The sequence below is a fragment of the Macrobrachium nipponense genome, chromosome 1, assembly GCF_015104395.2.
Source record: "Macrobrachium nipponense isolate FS-2020 chromosome 1, ASM1510439v2, whole genome shotgun sequence".
Classification (NCBI taxonomy): Eukaryota; Metazoa; Arthropoda; class Malacostraca; order Decapoda; family Palaemonidae; genus Macrobrachium; species Macrobrachium nipponense.
Window position 1 is genome coordinate 62610771 of NC_087200.1, and position 7644 is coordinate 62618414.

Genomic DNA, 7644 nt, shown 5'->3' on the forward strand with positions numbered 1-7644 from the left:
TATCTCTGTCCCTGCTATAACTTGTTCATCGACAGTCAGTCGACTTATTTGCTACCTCCACCTGATATTGGAGCCTTTGCAACGGTAATATCTGGGTAAAATTATATCATGCCCACGTTGGAGGAAAGAAAATGTTTCATGGTCAGAAAGAGACTGAAAATAAATGAGTGTACCACTCCACTGCTTAAAAATAAATCTCTCCTCTTAGAAGTAGCCTGATGCCAATGCTGAATGAATAAATAATGCTTTGGTAGAAGTTACATAACAAAATTAGAATGTTATAATTACCTTTAAAACTGTATAATAATTACTGACCGATGAAGGTACACGATATTTATTTATAAAGCAACCAAACTGACAATGAATAAATCACGCTCAACAAAGGTCATTCCTATCCTAAGTTTGACTGTCTATCTGTTAAAACAAGAGGAGAATATATAATGTCCATTGGCCTTTGATGCAACAAAGAGCATGAACAGTAGGTAGAAGAACTCGTGAGTGACTGCTCGTGAACGCTTCGTTGGATGTACCGTTGCTGAGGCCAAGTTATAACGAAGATAATGGCCAAAAGTCGTAAGGCATTTAGTGTTTAATAAGATGTTCCATGGAGGCTATGATGTAATCAATCTGTAGAATTTAAGCACAAACTAAGAATAAATTAGTTCGAAAATCAGTATAACACTGAAAAGTAAAGAAATTCTTCCTCCTCAACCGTCCCCGGCAATCCCCCCCCCCCCGCCTAAAAAAAAAACGTAAATAAACTGTATTTTAACTACTGTAATCCCCAATCGACGAATAAAAACGGATCGGATGAGGCTATGCCTCTATAACGGCTCATACGTTTTATTGCAATCAATATCTCAATCAATGATTTAATTATGAAATTTTCTCTTGATTTCCTTGGTCTTAAAAATGTGTATTTACTTAAAACTAGAACATGCAGCATCTGAGATGGTTTAAATATCAAATGCAAACATTCTTTTCTTCTTTCTTTGCAAAGGTAAACCGGGTAAACAAACTGTTGACGGAAGTAGCAGTCATGATTTTTTACGCTTTTTGTTGGCGATAGTTTCGCATAATTTCGTATTATAAATCGGCGTTTATAATTTAATAATAGTAAATTTCGCAATAGAAATAGATTAACCCTATTTTTTCCTTATTAATAACGAATCGACGTAAATAACGTAGTTGACATTAGGTATGACGAAGCCCGGCGATAAGATAAGACGGGTCGCAACTGGAGAGCGGTGAGCATTACCCTATAGAGCCTGGGCAAGACCAAGACCTTCCTGCGACCACCTGTACTTTAGGATATGTAAGATAACTCACTTTATACGTAGATTTTAATTAAGTTCCACTTTAATCTTGAATAACGTGAAATAAACACGGCTTACAGGTTGGCTAATGTTACCATAGTAGTAGTCACGGCCTTTACGAGTGGATTGTACATTCGCACCCCAATGACCGGAAGTTATTTCTTTATCATTTTAGCAAATTTAGCAAAGATGTTTACCATTTTAGGGGAAATCGTGGAAAGGTTTAGAGCAGCGTAATCATGCTGGTTTAAGCCAGCCTGTCCTTGCTAAATAGTAGGCCAAGAGTAGCTATCTAGAGAGATGCTAAAAGTTTTTAGTCCATACCTATCGTAGCCTTCGTGAATGATTTTATTTCGGTTCTTTCGATAGTTTTATAGGTTGATCTATATGCCAGGAGTTGCTAACATATGATATCCTAGTTTAGCTTAGGCTACTATGGTAAACTACTGAATGGCCGACCGCAACCTTATCACGACCATCTTCCCGAAATTTGGAAGTTAGTATGGCCATACCTACTATCTAATTTGTGACTTGGAAGGAAAAACTTACGTACTTCGAGAAGAAATTAGAGGTCTCGAGGTGTTGCTTTGACGCACACTGGCTCCTGATTATGTCTATTCTGGGCTAGGTATAGGACATGTTAAAGTGCTTTTTCGGGAAGGTGGTCATGCTACGGTAGAGGCTGGCCATTTGGTATTTTATCCTACGTTGGTTGAATGTGGAAGTTCCAACTAGGCTACTACCTATTTTGCATTCATGTGACACCTTTATTTTTGTATTTATTCTTGCGATGCCATTATGTTTTACAGGGTAGAACTTTACAGTAGTTGCGTGGCCTGATTCCTGCTAGTCACCGACTGGAACAGGTTACTGTCATTTGCGAGGTGACCAGGGCCAGTGAACCCTGTGGCCAGGTCAAGGTTCGTTGCCCCAAATTAGGTTAGGTAGGTAAGATATGGTTAGGTCAGGACCTGGCATTATAGAAATGGTTAGTTCTATATAGGGTAAAAAACCGCATGGTACAGGGGTGGACCATGTACGATCAGCGTGTACAACCCCAAAAAAAGTACATTATAACGCATCCTGACATCAAAGATGGGCATCAGTCGCGACTTCTTGTTGGTGAGAAACGGATCTAAAGACCTCTACTCCGGTGTCAGGCAGCCTTATAATGTACTTTTCTTGGGGTTGTGCACATTGATCGTACATGGTCCACCCCTGTACCATGCGGTTTTTTACCCTAGTATGAGAGAACTGTCCCAGTCGACGATTGGCAGGAAGCAGGCTGCACGACTATTGTAGTTTTACCGTTATCAGTTATGGCTTATCCTTAGGTAGCTATGTGGTGGTATCAGTTGTTGAATGTAGCCTAGGTATGCACTGCAATACTGTTAAATATTGCGACTGATGGTCTGTAATTCAGTCTCTGGCCATAAAATTTATTTGATGGGTGTTTCCTTATTTTTTGCATAATTGTGAAGTAATTTAAAGATTTTCAAGAAAGAATATGAATGTATTATGAATTTTCACGGTAGGTTGTCTCTTGATGTTAAATGCCTTGAGTATAAAGAACCATTTATGTACAGATGTTAGACAACTGTGGTGATTTAGAAATTGTAGAGTTATCTCAAAGAAAATAAAACATCACTTGTGTATTTTGCTTCAGTGATTTAAAGTTGTTTTTTCTATACTGTGTATTATCTGTAACCCAAGAACATTCTGCGATATATTAATTCATGGGTAATGGATAGGACACACCATTTTAATTGAAACTCCAGGCATTTTGAGATCGGCAGCGTTGATTGGGAACATTTTTTTCAGTGAAGTGACCCTGGATTGGTTTGAAAATGAGGACTCGGTTGGTGGTGATGGTGTTATTGTAGAAATAGACAAAATGTGGCAGGATGATCGCCTAAATCCTGTTGGTATTTGTTGTTACTGAATTTGCCACCAGATATGTCTTATTTCTTTATTGGGTTCAATGTAGGGAAAAGGGGTAAGCATACAGTAATCCTATTTTACACAACTAAATTCTAAATTCAATCTTGACTTATTTTTGTAAAGGCAAATGGAGTGCTTGCACAACCCTGTGGATTTTGATTATTTGCATAGTAGAATAGCCTTCCTAATTATTTTTTTGTAACGGTAATGCATCTATATCCTCCACAGTGGTGGTGATGATGTTATTGCAAAAGTAGACAAAATGTGGCAGGATACTTGCCTAAATCCAGTTAGTATTTGTTGTTACTGAATTTGCCACCAAATATGTCTTTTATTTCTTTATTGGGTTCATTAAAGGGAAAAAGGGATATGTATACAGTAATTCTTTATTGGGTTCATTGAAGGGAAAAGGGGTATGTATGCAGTAATTCTTTATTGGGTTCATTGAAGTGAAAAAGGGGTATGTATACAGTATTCCTATTTTACTCAACTAAATTCTAAATTCAATATTGACTTACTTTTGTAAAGGCAAATGGAGTGCCTGCACAACCCTGTGGATTTTGATTATTTGCGTAGGAGAATAGCCTTCCTAATTTTTTTTTTTAATGGCACTGCATCTATATCCTCCACAGTGTTAGTCCTTCAAGGGTGGTAAGATGTCATTCTTTATTGTTTATTATTGAAGCTAATAGGGCTGCCATGTGTACCACCTCCCATTAAGGCAAGTTATATACATCCCTGTGTTTCACTGTTATAATCTATGATAATCCATATGAAGTTCATTAGCAGAGCCCAGGAAAGACAAGACTTCCCCCTTTCTGTCAAGTAGAACTTGGCACCATGGGTTAGTTTAAGTTAGGGAAGATTGCACCCCTCTTTTCTCTTTTCATATACATTTACCTTCCACAAAACAAAACAAAAATTAGATTCCTATTGTGGTCCCTAATTATTGTTATGGGTAGAGGCTGCAAGTTGAGTCAGCATTTTCTAAAGCTGAAGATCAAATTCATCGAAATTACTTGAAAAACCAATGGGAAAACTAGATAATTTGGAATGAATTGCAACTACTGTTAAAACATAGCTAGCCATATCTTTGTGCTGGTGTGGTCAGCTTTGAAAATGAAGTTTGTCACTTGGTTGACATGGATGACTGTCTGGGTAACATGTTCAGCACCAGGTGTACTCCAAATGTTTAGTTCTCATCAGAATTTTTCATGATGCCATTCTATATGGTGCTCGGTGTATTTAGTAATTTTGTGGCTGGCTGTTATTCTGGTATTGTGACTTTTGCTTTGTTTGCTAAGGATGTCTTCAACTGATATCGCAAACAAAAAACATCAGAATTTGCATGAATGATTTCTGTGTCAACAGATTATAATTAATAGATTCAGACAAGCAGAGAGTTTGTCAAAGGATCAGGAGTGTGATGTTAACTATGTACGTACGTGTGAAGAGTGTAGGGAGTGGTCAGAGGAATTCGTGAATGAATTCTTCAAAAACTGGTAGAGGAAAGAGTCAGATAATTAAGGAACAATTTCGTAGAGCAGGGCATAGGCCTTTTATTTCCCTTCCTTCTTCATCACCAGTTCCTTCTCCTAATTACCCTTCTCTGTCCACTACACTCTCACTGCCTCTACTTCTGCCTAAACCTGAGCCTGCAACCTCAGCTCCATCTTCTGCTGCCCTCCAGTTCAGGAAAAGCATTTGTTCCAAGGCTGTATACTTACCCCGAACTACTATCGTAGGAGAATCCTGGATGTCAATCCAGTACCGACCAGAAAAAACTGGTTATTCTCTCCTGACCCCCAGCCAGGTACGTGCCCTAGGGTCGAAGATCATGACCTCTGACTCGACCTCCAGTCCTTTCCAGGTCGCTGTAGCATTCACATGCTTCAGCTCGTCATCTGTTACTGGCCCTATTCCCTTTCTCTTTCCCCGTGTGTTGTGTTTTTGCTGCGTGTGTTTTTTCAGTGTGGTGGAGTCTTTGTCGCATTGGCGTTGCCTGGGTCCTGAGGGCAGGGCCTGTGGGGCTTTTCTGTCTCCTATCAAGATAGATCCCCACACTTTGTGCAACAAGTGTCGGGGTCACCCTTGTTCGCGTGAGGCCACGTGTGGAGAGTGTGTCGCGTGGTCGGAGCATCAGTGGGATCTAGCTTCAACCAAGTGGAAAAAGAAGCCTTGCTCTCCTTGTAAGAAGAATTCCTCGGAGGCCCCGCGGAATATGAATACTACTAGCCTGGAGATCCTTTTCCATCTCCTGTTCTCCATCAAGATTCCCCAATGGAGTGTCGGGAGTATTCCCCTATCCCCTCTTAGTGAGGGGACCTAGGTGAGTCCGTTGCCGGGTCCCCGCAAATGGCGGAGCCCTAGGAGTCTGTTTCATTGATTGTGAAAAATGTACCATCGGACGATTCCGCATTTTTACAGGAGTGCTGGACATGTGGTGGCCTGCGGGGTGCTCTGCTATGCGCTGCGCTCTGCCAAGAACTTGCCACCAGCTGCATAGTGCTCCACTTAGTCCTCCCAGGGTCCCCATGGGACTCTCCTCCTCCTCCTCTGCGATCCCAGCCACCTTGCCGGAGGTGGGGGAGCTTCCAGGTAGACGGCAGGAGCCGACAGAGTTGTCCAGGGTTCCCCCGGCCCGTAGTCAGTCACTCCCTGTACACCGGGTAGGTTCCCCTGAGGGAAGAGGCATTCCTGTTCTGGGGCCCCTCCTCTCCCTACTGGGACGGAGGCTCTCGCTAGTAGAGGGAGCTCTTGGGGGGAGGGTCCCTCTGTTCGTTCCCGTGCAGATCACCCCGGCCGCTCCTCCCGCTCACCCCGGGATAGGAGCCGCTGCAGAAGAGATAGGAGGACAGTCGTCTCGTCAGAAGAGATCGTCTTTAGGTGGTTTCTCCTACAGGTTGGAGAAGGAGTGGTCGTTGCCAGGACGGTTCGTGTCCTAGGCGCCACCACTCGCAGGCCACCCGGTCTCTGAGGTTGGTTCCCGAGCGTGCCGCTTCCTCGAGGTCCCCCTGTGAGGGGGGGCTTCCTCCCTCCTAGAGTTGTCCCCCTGTGGCTCTGGTGGATCCCGTGCTATCTCTCGGCTGGCTGGGCTTTGTCCTATTCAGGGCCTCCGCTCCCACCCGCCGCACAGGAGTAGCAGAGCATCCCTCCTCAGTTTTCTCCCGGCGGGGCTCCCCCCTCGTTCGGAGGGTAGCCCATAATGGCCCCTCTTGCTCACCCTTGTCCTCGTCGAGAGAAAACTTTGAAAAGGACGCCTTCGCTCTCGCCAGTCTGCAGAACCCCCTGGAGGTCCAAGGTACCACGGACGAGGGCTGTGTGTTCTGCAGGGTGCTTGGGTTGATCTGTGTGAAGAATGGGTTGGTGGAGGCTACTCCTTTCCTCCTGAAGGGACCTCTTGAAGGAGCAGAGGGATGAACTCCTGAGCCTCTGCGCTCGATTAGGCATTGTCCTGAACTGGGAGAGGTTGCATCTGGAGCCCACCAATAGGATGGTGTCCTTGGGGATGGATCTGGATACGGTAAGAGCCAAGGCGTTCCCGTCCAAGGAACGAATTTCCAACTTGAGAGACGTAGCGACCCCCTTCCTTACAGACACTCCCTGACTGGCACGAGATTGGCAGAGGCTTATAGGCCACCTTGTCTTCCTGGAGAAGCTAGTTCCTCGGGGAAGGCTGAAGATAAGGCCCGTCCAGTGGAATTTGAAGGACGGATGGGCCTCGGACAGGAAGAGCCCATGGGAACTGGTAGCCCCCTCTCAACCTGTGGTGGATGCTCTACGCTGATGGTTGGACGATATGAACCTCCGGCGGGGGTGTCCCGCTGGCAGATGTCCCTCCGAAGATACTCCTATTCACGGACACATGGAGGGAGGGCTGGGGAGCCTAGCTACAGTCAGAAATGAGGGGGGGTTAGTGGTCAGATCAGGAGCGCAAACTCCTCATCAACAGCCTGGAGCTCCTGGCCATCCTCGGAGCACTCCAAGCCTTCAAAACCAATCTGAGACACAAAAAAGGGTGGTCATGTGCGACAATGCCACAGTCATTGCCTATATAAAAAAGCAGGGGGTCTAAGATTGCGACTCCTGTGCTCCCTGGCAGAGACCGTCCTAGAGTGGGCGAAGAACGCCAGAATCTCCCTGTCGGCTAGGTTCATCCCGGGGAAGAGGAACGTGATCGCTGACGGGCTTGGCAGGCAAGGTCTAGGAGCGGAATGGTCCCTGCACCCGGCAGTAGCAGGCGAGTTGATCGGGATGTGGGGCTGCCCCTCCATGGACTTGTTTGCGACGAGCCTGAACCACAAGCTCCCGGTGCTCTTCTCCCTGTCCCGGACCCAACAGCAGTTTTGGCAAGACGCGTTCCAGCACCCCTGGGATGGACTAGACC

General features: G+C 44.9%; 1 protein-coding gene across 1 annotated transcript in view; it reads left to right on the forward strand.

Moving 5' to 3' along the window:
- Positions 1 to 1018: 1018 nt before the first annotated feature.
- LOC135219358 (WD repeat, SAM and U-box domain-containing protein 1-like) overlaps positions 1019 to 7644 on the forward strand; it is a gene marked incomplete at its 3' end in the record, with an annotated part of 295720 nt that continues 289094 nt past the window's right edge. Inside the window, 1 exon segment of the mRNA XM_064256050.1 lies at positions 1019 to 1315.